General features: G+C 39.6%; 1 long non-coding RNA gene across 1 annotated transcript; it reads left to right on the forward strand.

Annotated features, from left to right (window-relative positions):
* The first annotated feature begins 561 nt into the window (after nucleotides 1–561).
* Nucleotides 562–3353, forward strand: LOC117938559. Its single transcript, XR_004655423.1, has 2 exons — nucleotides 562–790; nucleotides 2441–3353. It is a non-coding gene; the product is annotated as an uncharacterized LOC117938559 (long non-coding RNA).
* Nucleotides 3354–8374: the final 5021 nt, after the last annotated feature.

Consider the following 8374-nt stretch of genomic DNA (forward strand, 5'->3'; position numbering starts at 1 on the left):
TACTTACCAATACCAAAATAACAGAACAAAACCTAAATAATTTGATCTGACTTTCCAACAAAATACCAAATCCAACCCAACCTTAACACACAAAAAAACATCTCACTATCCACGAGCTGCTTGGCCCCTGAACACACTGTAAAAAGACATCTCACTATCTGCAAGCTGCCTGTCCCCTGAACACACTGTAAAAACATCTCTTCACTATCCGCAAGTTGCCTGTCCCCTGAACACACTGTAAAAAAAACATCTCCTTACTATCCGCGAGTTGCCTGTCCCCTGAACACACTGTAAAAAAAAATGCACTCTCTATAGACAGCCCAGGGTCTACAAACGAACAACAGAAACAAATTGTGCCCACCGGTACCATGATGCAGCTACAATCAGTGTTCCAGCATTCGTGCCAATAACCGACAAGAAGGATTTGGGGGTGGGGGTTGGGGAAGGGGAGGGGACAGGATGAAGAGGAGGGAGAGGCAAGCTAGTCTTGTTTTGTTTAAAAATACTTTGAACGTCAACAGGAAGTAACGTCACCCAACATCGCTTAGAGCACGTTTAACCTTACTAATGTATGGGTAAGTGTTAAGTCCTTGATGTTCTTACCTTTTGGACAAACCACTTACTTTTTCATGGTTCTATCTGAACTGGTTACTGTTTATATCTATGCTTTGTGTCTATCTAACAGTCTCAGTTTCTTACAGATTGTCAGTAGCCTTCTGCCACAGTGCCGTTCTTCGTATCCTCCCCACAGCTGAGGGTTTGAGCCTCCAAGGCGCTGAGCCTTTCACAGGTAAAAGCAACATCACAGTCACACAGCAGACTGAGACAGGAAAATATCTCAAGCTATTGGATGAAAATGTCTGCAGAGAAGGACTGCAGAGAAAGACTCTTTCTGACTTCGGCGACCCCCTGACTTTTCCTCTAGCACCCATAGAATAGATAAGATTAGACATACTTATTTATTAGGGCTGTCAAAAATAGCGCGTTAACGACGTTAATTAGTTGTTTGTTGTTAATTACGTCAATTTCTTTAACGCATTTCACGCATGCGCATTGTAACAAATTATTCAGGTCAGGAAAGTGGTTGGGACCTAGAGGCGAGATGGAGCAAGGTGAGCAAAGTGGGCCTATTGACGGATTCAAATATAAAAAGAATGATGATGGTACAGTTAACAAGTACAAGGTTATTTGCAAGATTTGTAACAAGGAGTTTCAATTTCACCGGAGCTGTTCAAGCTTGAGGTACCATATCAACGCCAAACATGCGTTTGCCGGGCCGTCAGGTTCAGCAAGTGGTTTGCGCCGGACCACGCTGAATGTTCGCAGGCCATTAACAAAATCAACCTCAGATAATTTGACCAACACAATAGCAAAATGGATTGCAAAGGATTGTAGAACCATTAGCATTATAGAAGACTCAGGTTTCCTTGATGTTTTGAAGTGGCGTCTCAAGACTCATCCTATAAGCCACCGTCAAGAGCCACAGTTATGACAAAATTCCACGAGCTCTATGAACACGAAAAAGAAAAAAGGAAAGAGGTCTTGGCTCAAGTAAATCATATCGCCCTGTCAGGAGACCATTGGACATCAGTGAGTAACAACAATTACCTCGGAGTAACGGCACATTTCATCAGTGACACGTGGGAACTGGAGTCTTTTGCGCTGACTATATTAAAAACTGAGGAGCGTCATTTTGCGGAGGCTTGTAAAGAACAGTTCCTTTCTGTTGCACGTAATTGGGACATCAAGGGCAAGACGACAACCATTGGGACTGACAGTGCACATAATATGAAAATTATGTATCTGTGTCCTGTTATTTATCTTTTGGTATGCATTTCAGAAAAAAAATGGTTAGGATTCAGGTGTAATTGCAAATAGTGATTAATCCTGATTAATCCACTGAAAATTCTGATTAATTTGATTAAAAGTTTGAATCATTTGACAGCCCTATTATTTACCCCACAATGGGCAAATTCCCTAAATAGATAGTTAGATTACAATATTAGAAATGCATCTTTGCTCAAAAACAAACAAAACATAATGCACAATAACAACACATTTAAAAACTACACACATGTAGAATAAAACTATCAAAGCTACAATTTACAGGTCAGAATCAAGTGCCTAATTTAATCTGTACCTTTGCATGCTATGCACATCACCTACTATAAATGACCTATTTACTTATATAGCCATATTGCAAAAAGAGTTTTGGTGGCTGTAAGATAAATACGTCAAAAGTAACATGCTAGTACATCACCTTTACAAAAGAATGTGTTTTAAATGATTACCTCTACTTTTTTCCCTATATTACATATATTTGTCCTGCTACTCAACAGGTTGTTAGGCATTATGGTCTATGTAAAAGCACTGGACACCTACAATAAGTTTGACATTGTAGGCCAACCATGATCTCTACTCCTTGCTGTCTTTTTCTCAGCAGCACTGTGTCAACCCTTCTGGATCCCTGACCCTCAGTCTGCCCACCGTGAGTGCCTCCTGTCATGCTTCCTCAGTTGCATCTGTGTGGAACAAAACACCTGACCTGTGACACTGTTGACCCAGAAACTTGCCCAACATTCTGTTCAGGTGGGCAAGGTTGAATGTTCCATGATGCCTCTACAGGGAGTGCCTGGCTCACATTTACCTTGCTTTGGAGAAGCAGGAATGATGTTGTGAAATTTGCTACCGCCGGTAGAGCCCCATGAGCCTACTGACACAACCATTGCCAGAACTGCATTACCTATGTATCCACATATTCAGTTTGGGTATTTGGAGTATTGATGATCAAATTAATCAAATAATTTTCAGTATGGCCCACAGTCATTACACACTTTACTGTGTGTGTCAGCGTAAACATTTGTGTGTACCACAAACAGTATGGCACCATACAAGTATGTTAACCATTTGTGTGCATTTCATAGAGCATGTACAACTGTAGAGGTTAAAGCTTTCAATGCTTCAGAAATTGCTTCTTTTGAACCCTTATGTAAAGCACTACCCTGCATTTTCCATGTTTTTCCTTTTCCATGTATTATTCCTACACATAAGGCTGCCGTGACATTGAAAAATAAGGGAACACCCTGTAGAACAAGCACAAACTGAAGCAATGCATTCCAAAAAATGTGTGTGTCACTGATAGCCTTATATCAAAAGCTGCAAAAAGCTGACAGTACAACAGTACTCAACATCCCTTCTTTGTATAGTTGACAGTGCATGAATGTAACTTCAGAGTGACACTTCTTTCTAAGTGAAAAAAGGACTCGTTATCAATCCACACATGCTGATTCACTTACTCAACTGCCAAAAGCTGAAGCCAAAAGGGACGTTACTGGTTAAGCTAGAGTTGGAGATAAAGAAATTTGTATCATTTGCCATTGCATCATAGAACTTTTCTTGGCTCCAGGCTCTTAGAAATCTAGCCCCCAAAGGCTTGTTTCGCAAGGTAGAAGTTTTAGGTTCTGATTAGACTGGCATAAAGCTAATGAGTGGACATAATCCTCATCCTCCTCTATCTCAGTGCGGCCTTTGATACCATTTCTCACTCCATTCGCCTCAATAGACTGTCTTCTCTCGGCATCTCTCACACCCCTCTTGACTGGTTCCGCTCATATCTCTCCGACTGCGCTCAGTTTATTCAACTCAAATCTTTCACATCCCACCCTTCCCCTGTTACTACTGGCGTCTCTCAAGGTTCAGTTCTTGGCCCCCTCCTTTTCATCACCTACCTACTTCCCCTTGGCAATATCTTCCGCAAATTCAACATTCATTTTCATTGTTACGCAGACGAAACCCAGCTCTACTTATCCAGCAAACCCACCTCCTCGCTCCCCCCCTTGTCCCTTACTAACTGCCTACTTGAAATAAAAGACTGGTTCACCTCAAACTTCCTTAAACTAAACAGTGATAAAACCGAACTCCTCCTCGTAGCCACCAAATCCACCCTATCCAAAATCAATAGTTTCTCTCTTCCTATCGACAACTCCTTGGTCTCCCCATCCCCTCTGGCCAAGAGTCTGGGCGTCATCCTTGATTCCTCCCTATCCTTCCAGTCACACATAAATATTATCTGCCGGTCTGCTTACTTCCACCTTCGCAACATTAACCGCCTCCCTCCCTTACCACTCACACTGCCTCCATCCTTATCCACAGCCTCGTCACCTCCCGTCTTGACTACTGTAACTCCCTCCTTTTTGGCCTTCCTAAAAAATCCCTCCATAAACTTCAACTTCTTCAGAACTCAGCAGCTCGTGTCATCACCAGAACCCCCTCTTTTCATCATATAACCCCGGTTCTTCAGCAGCTCCATTGGCTTCCAGTTCAATTCAGAATACAATTTAAAATCCTTCTCCATACTTTCAAAGCCATCCATAACCTTGCTCCTCCTTATCTATCTGAACTCCTTCACATTGCCGTCCCCTCCCGCTCCCTCAGATCTTCCTCCTCCATCCACCTCACTGTCCCCCCAGCTCGACTTGTCACAATGGGGACCAGAGCCTTCAGCCGCTCTGCTCCCCAGCTCTGGAACTCACTCCCAACTGACCTCCGCAATATCAACTCTCTCCCCCTGTTCAAAATTAGACTAAAAACCCATCTGTTCCAGCTTGCTTATCTGTAAATACACTGTTCCTGTTATTGTTTTGTTTTGTTTTTGTTTGTTTTGTTTTCTGTTTTTGTTTTAATTATTTTTTGTTTTGTTATAACTGCTTACACTTTTCTGTTCCCTGTATCTGTCTTTTATTGTATGTAAAGCGACCTTGAGTGTTCAGAAAGGCGCTGTTAAATAAAAATTATTATTATTATTATTATTATTTTAATGAGAGGGGTTTTTCACTCACATAGAGGGTACAGCTATACGCTTTTACAGCCTGAATTCTGCAATACTTATGTCACAAAGAAAAGCAAATTTTTATTTGCAGGGTGTTATTTATTTAAAACAAAATGAACCTGTGAATAAGACATTAATCAGCATTAAAAAGCAATTCTGTTGTAAGATGTTTGTTTCAGATATTGCCCACTGCAGTAAAAGCCTTCTTTTTCAAATCCCAAATAAACTACTCATACTCCCACTTGCACTCTCTTTTCTATCTGTTCAGTATCCAAAGACTCCAGGAAAATATGGGTGTTAGTGTTATCATCCATGTTTTTGAATAAATATTAGTGGAAGGAACATTGTCAAATTTCATCATTTGGTAAAGGTGAGAAAGACTGAATTGATCTGAGGTGGGGTGAGCAGGCTGCAATTATAATAACCGGAACAGAGATCCTCCAATCCACCAATAATATAATTAGGAACATATTTGAGGTCTGAACTCATGGAAACATGGGCAAAAAGTTTATAGCCCCACTAAATGCCTTATGCACCTGTAGCATTAGAATAATGATGCGTAATGTTCATTCAAATTGTATTTCAATCCACCACTACATTTTGAAATATTTTGACCAGATACTATGTAAGCCTAAGAGTGGCTCTATATGAAAGACTGAACTGTTTCCAAAATCAAAATATAAAGCACTATTATGATGCTGAGAGCTAATGCCATTGCAATTATTTCTGTGGGTGGTGCAAGAGATATGTGTTGTGAAATTGATGAAAGGATTTCTAAATTCACTTTTCTTTTATTTAGTTGCCTTTTATTTTTATTTTTCTATAAATGTGATGTATATATCAAAATGCTGATAATTTGTTTGTGTCTATTAAATGATTTGTGTTATTTGTAAATATACACTTTTGAGCGTTAAGTGGCAAGTAGAATGGTAGCTTTGCAGGTCAAATATTCCTGAAGTTCCCTGGATTGTTCTGAGATCAGTTCATATAAATGATGGATAACTTTTTGATTAGGCAATTAAGTGTCTGCTGACATGCTTGCCTTCCGCTATCCCTGTCTCCAATATGAAATTTTAAGAAACCTAAACCGCAAAGTAAATCCATAAAACTCTGTAAATTTATTTGAATGTTTCCCCTGACCCTACCCTGCTTTGGGGGGTTGAATAAGAAGGCCTAAGTTTCAATAACTTTGTCTGTTTGTGGTTTAATATTTTAACCACTTGAGAATGCATGTACAGTTTAAGGATCAGTGAAACAGTGACCCCTTGCAGTGGACGTAAATGGGAAGTCCAGTCCTCTTTACAGCGGACTTTCCTATTCTTTTTTAATGTCCTAACTTTGATTCAGAAAGGACTACCTAACACTAACCATAGACTTATAGTGAAGCTAGAATATATTTGCAACATGGTTTTTATATTTTGTCATGCATATAACCCAAACATTTTTTTCATCATATATAATTGTTAAGAGGGCCTCAGCCTCAAGTGTAATAACTACTTCCAGGTAGTCATTTTTTTCTTCTATGTAGATGCACTCCCCTACAAAATCTCTGCAGTAGTTGAGAATGATTTATTATTTCCAAATAAAGCTATTTATATCATCTTTTTAAAATGACTGCTTCTTTGTTTGCAATAAACATTGCAGAGGAAACAAATATCGCCAGATGTCAGATTTTTCCAATATCGTGCAGGCCTACCAAGGACTCACAAGTCATCAAGATCTTGTGGGTTAACTGCAAGGCAAGCCAAGCCAGAGGCAAACTTGCAATGTTTCGGAATGTCTAATTGAACTAATTATTAATTGTTAATTTTAACATACTAAATGTATACATCCAACCTACAGTAGGCCTAGCTAGGCTACATGCAAAACACAGTATGTTATTTCAGAAGTGACAGAGTGGCTTTTGTTGTTGATTTGCTTTACTCTGAGCTTGAGAAGAGACTTAACTCGTTTGTCTGAATCAGATCAACTCATAGCCGGCTGATTCGTGGGATTCACTGACTCGCGTGAGCATAAACAACTCGAGAGTCAAAGATAACTTGCGAGTCATCATGAGTTTGTGAGTCATCGAGGGCTCATGAGTTCTCGAATGAATCCCATGGTCTGCGAGCTTCCGGCTCTGAGTCTGTGGGTCGGACTCTCTCTCTTCTCACTCAGTTGCTTGAGTCAACTTGTGGAGTTGTTGTTGCCTACAACAAACTCCACAAGCCTACTGCTTTTAAGTTATAAAGATTTTAGCAGCTAAGATTGCTAGGAACAGTGGTAGCTTATACTACAAGAGGTTGTTATCATTTTAGATTTAATTGTAGTATGACTCAACTGAACCGGGTTAATGATAGTAGAGACTCGTGATTCATGAGTCCATTTAAAGACTTGGGTTAAAGATCTGAGTGAATCCGATTCAAAGAGGGCTAGTGAACATTCACATGCCTTCATAGCAGCCACAGCAGCCCCTGTTTTTTTTTTTTAAATGAGCCTGTTAGGGATGAAGCAGGTAAAGGGCTGATGGAGCTGGAAGATTATGGGGATCGGGGGGCAAGATCAGATATAATTCAGCAAACTGGGCACCTTTGTTTCCCAACAAAACATTTGAACATGGAAAATGTGAGGTGTGTTTGAAATATTTTATAAATCATGTTTATTTTCCATCTACCTGACATCACAGGAGAGTTAAATAAATACTAATTCAAAAATATGGTTTGTCAAACTACAACTCCAAATTAGCGTTTTGGGGACACAACAAAAACATTGAGACACAACAAAAACACAACAGCAAGAACAATATCCACAAAAGGAAGCTGCAGATTCAAAGAGAGGGACAGAAGCATGAGTCTCGTTGCCTGGGGCACATAAAATTGTTAATCCGGCCCTGCTTGGTGTGATAATGTAATGTTAGTATTGCAGTGTTTTTTCAACAGGGGTATCTGCTAATGTTAGCTACCTACCGTTACCTTGAAACCATACAGATGGTACCCTACGTACCTAAAACCAGTGATTTAATGGCACCGCTCTTTTTACACAGTTTAACAACAAAACGCTGAGTGAACTTTATTAGCTACTTAGGTAGTAGCTCACTGCAAGGTTGAGGATGGCCTTATATAATATTTACACTGCTCTTTTCCAGCAGACACATGTGTATGTCTTGCCAATGAAATACATTTTTTAATTAAAATAGGTTATTTTTCCGGCAAGTGCCTGTGCACTGTCAGATTCTTCTGGGTTAAAATGGCAGTACAGGCTATTGTTACTATCTCAGATTTTGATGAAACCTTGTACATATCAAGAGTGAGTCCGAAAACCAAGGCCTGTAAAATATTTCTGTTCAAAAGTTAGAAAGCAATTAAAGTCTACTTAGACAGTGATACATTTTGAAATAAAACTTATGTTTTGCTTATATAGTATCCTTCTGCTCTTACAAAATACAATTTTGGCTGTTTATAGCATTATGTCTTTCAGTGTGACAAAAACACTGATAGTGTGTTCCAAATCGCGCACTTCTGTACTAAATACTAACTTTTTGAGTACACTTCGTTCACATTGTTCGAA

This window comes from Etheostoma cragini, chromosome 23 (assembly GCF_013103735.1).
Source record: "Etheostoma cragini isolate CJK2018 chromosome 23, CSU_Ecrag_1.0, whole genome shotgun sequence".
Classification (NCBI taxonomy): domain Eukaryota; kingdom Metazoa; phylum Chordata; class Actinopteri; order Perciformes; family Percidae; genus Etheostoma; species Etheostoma cragini.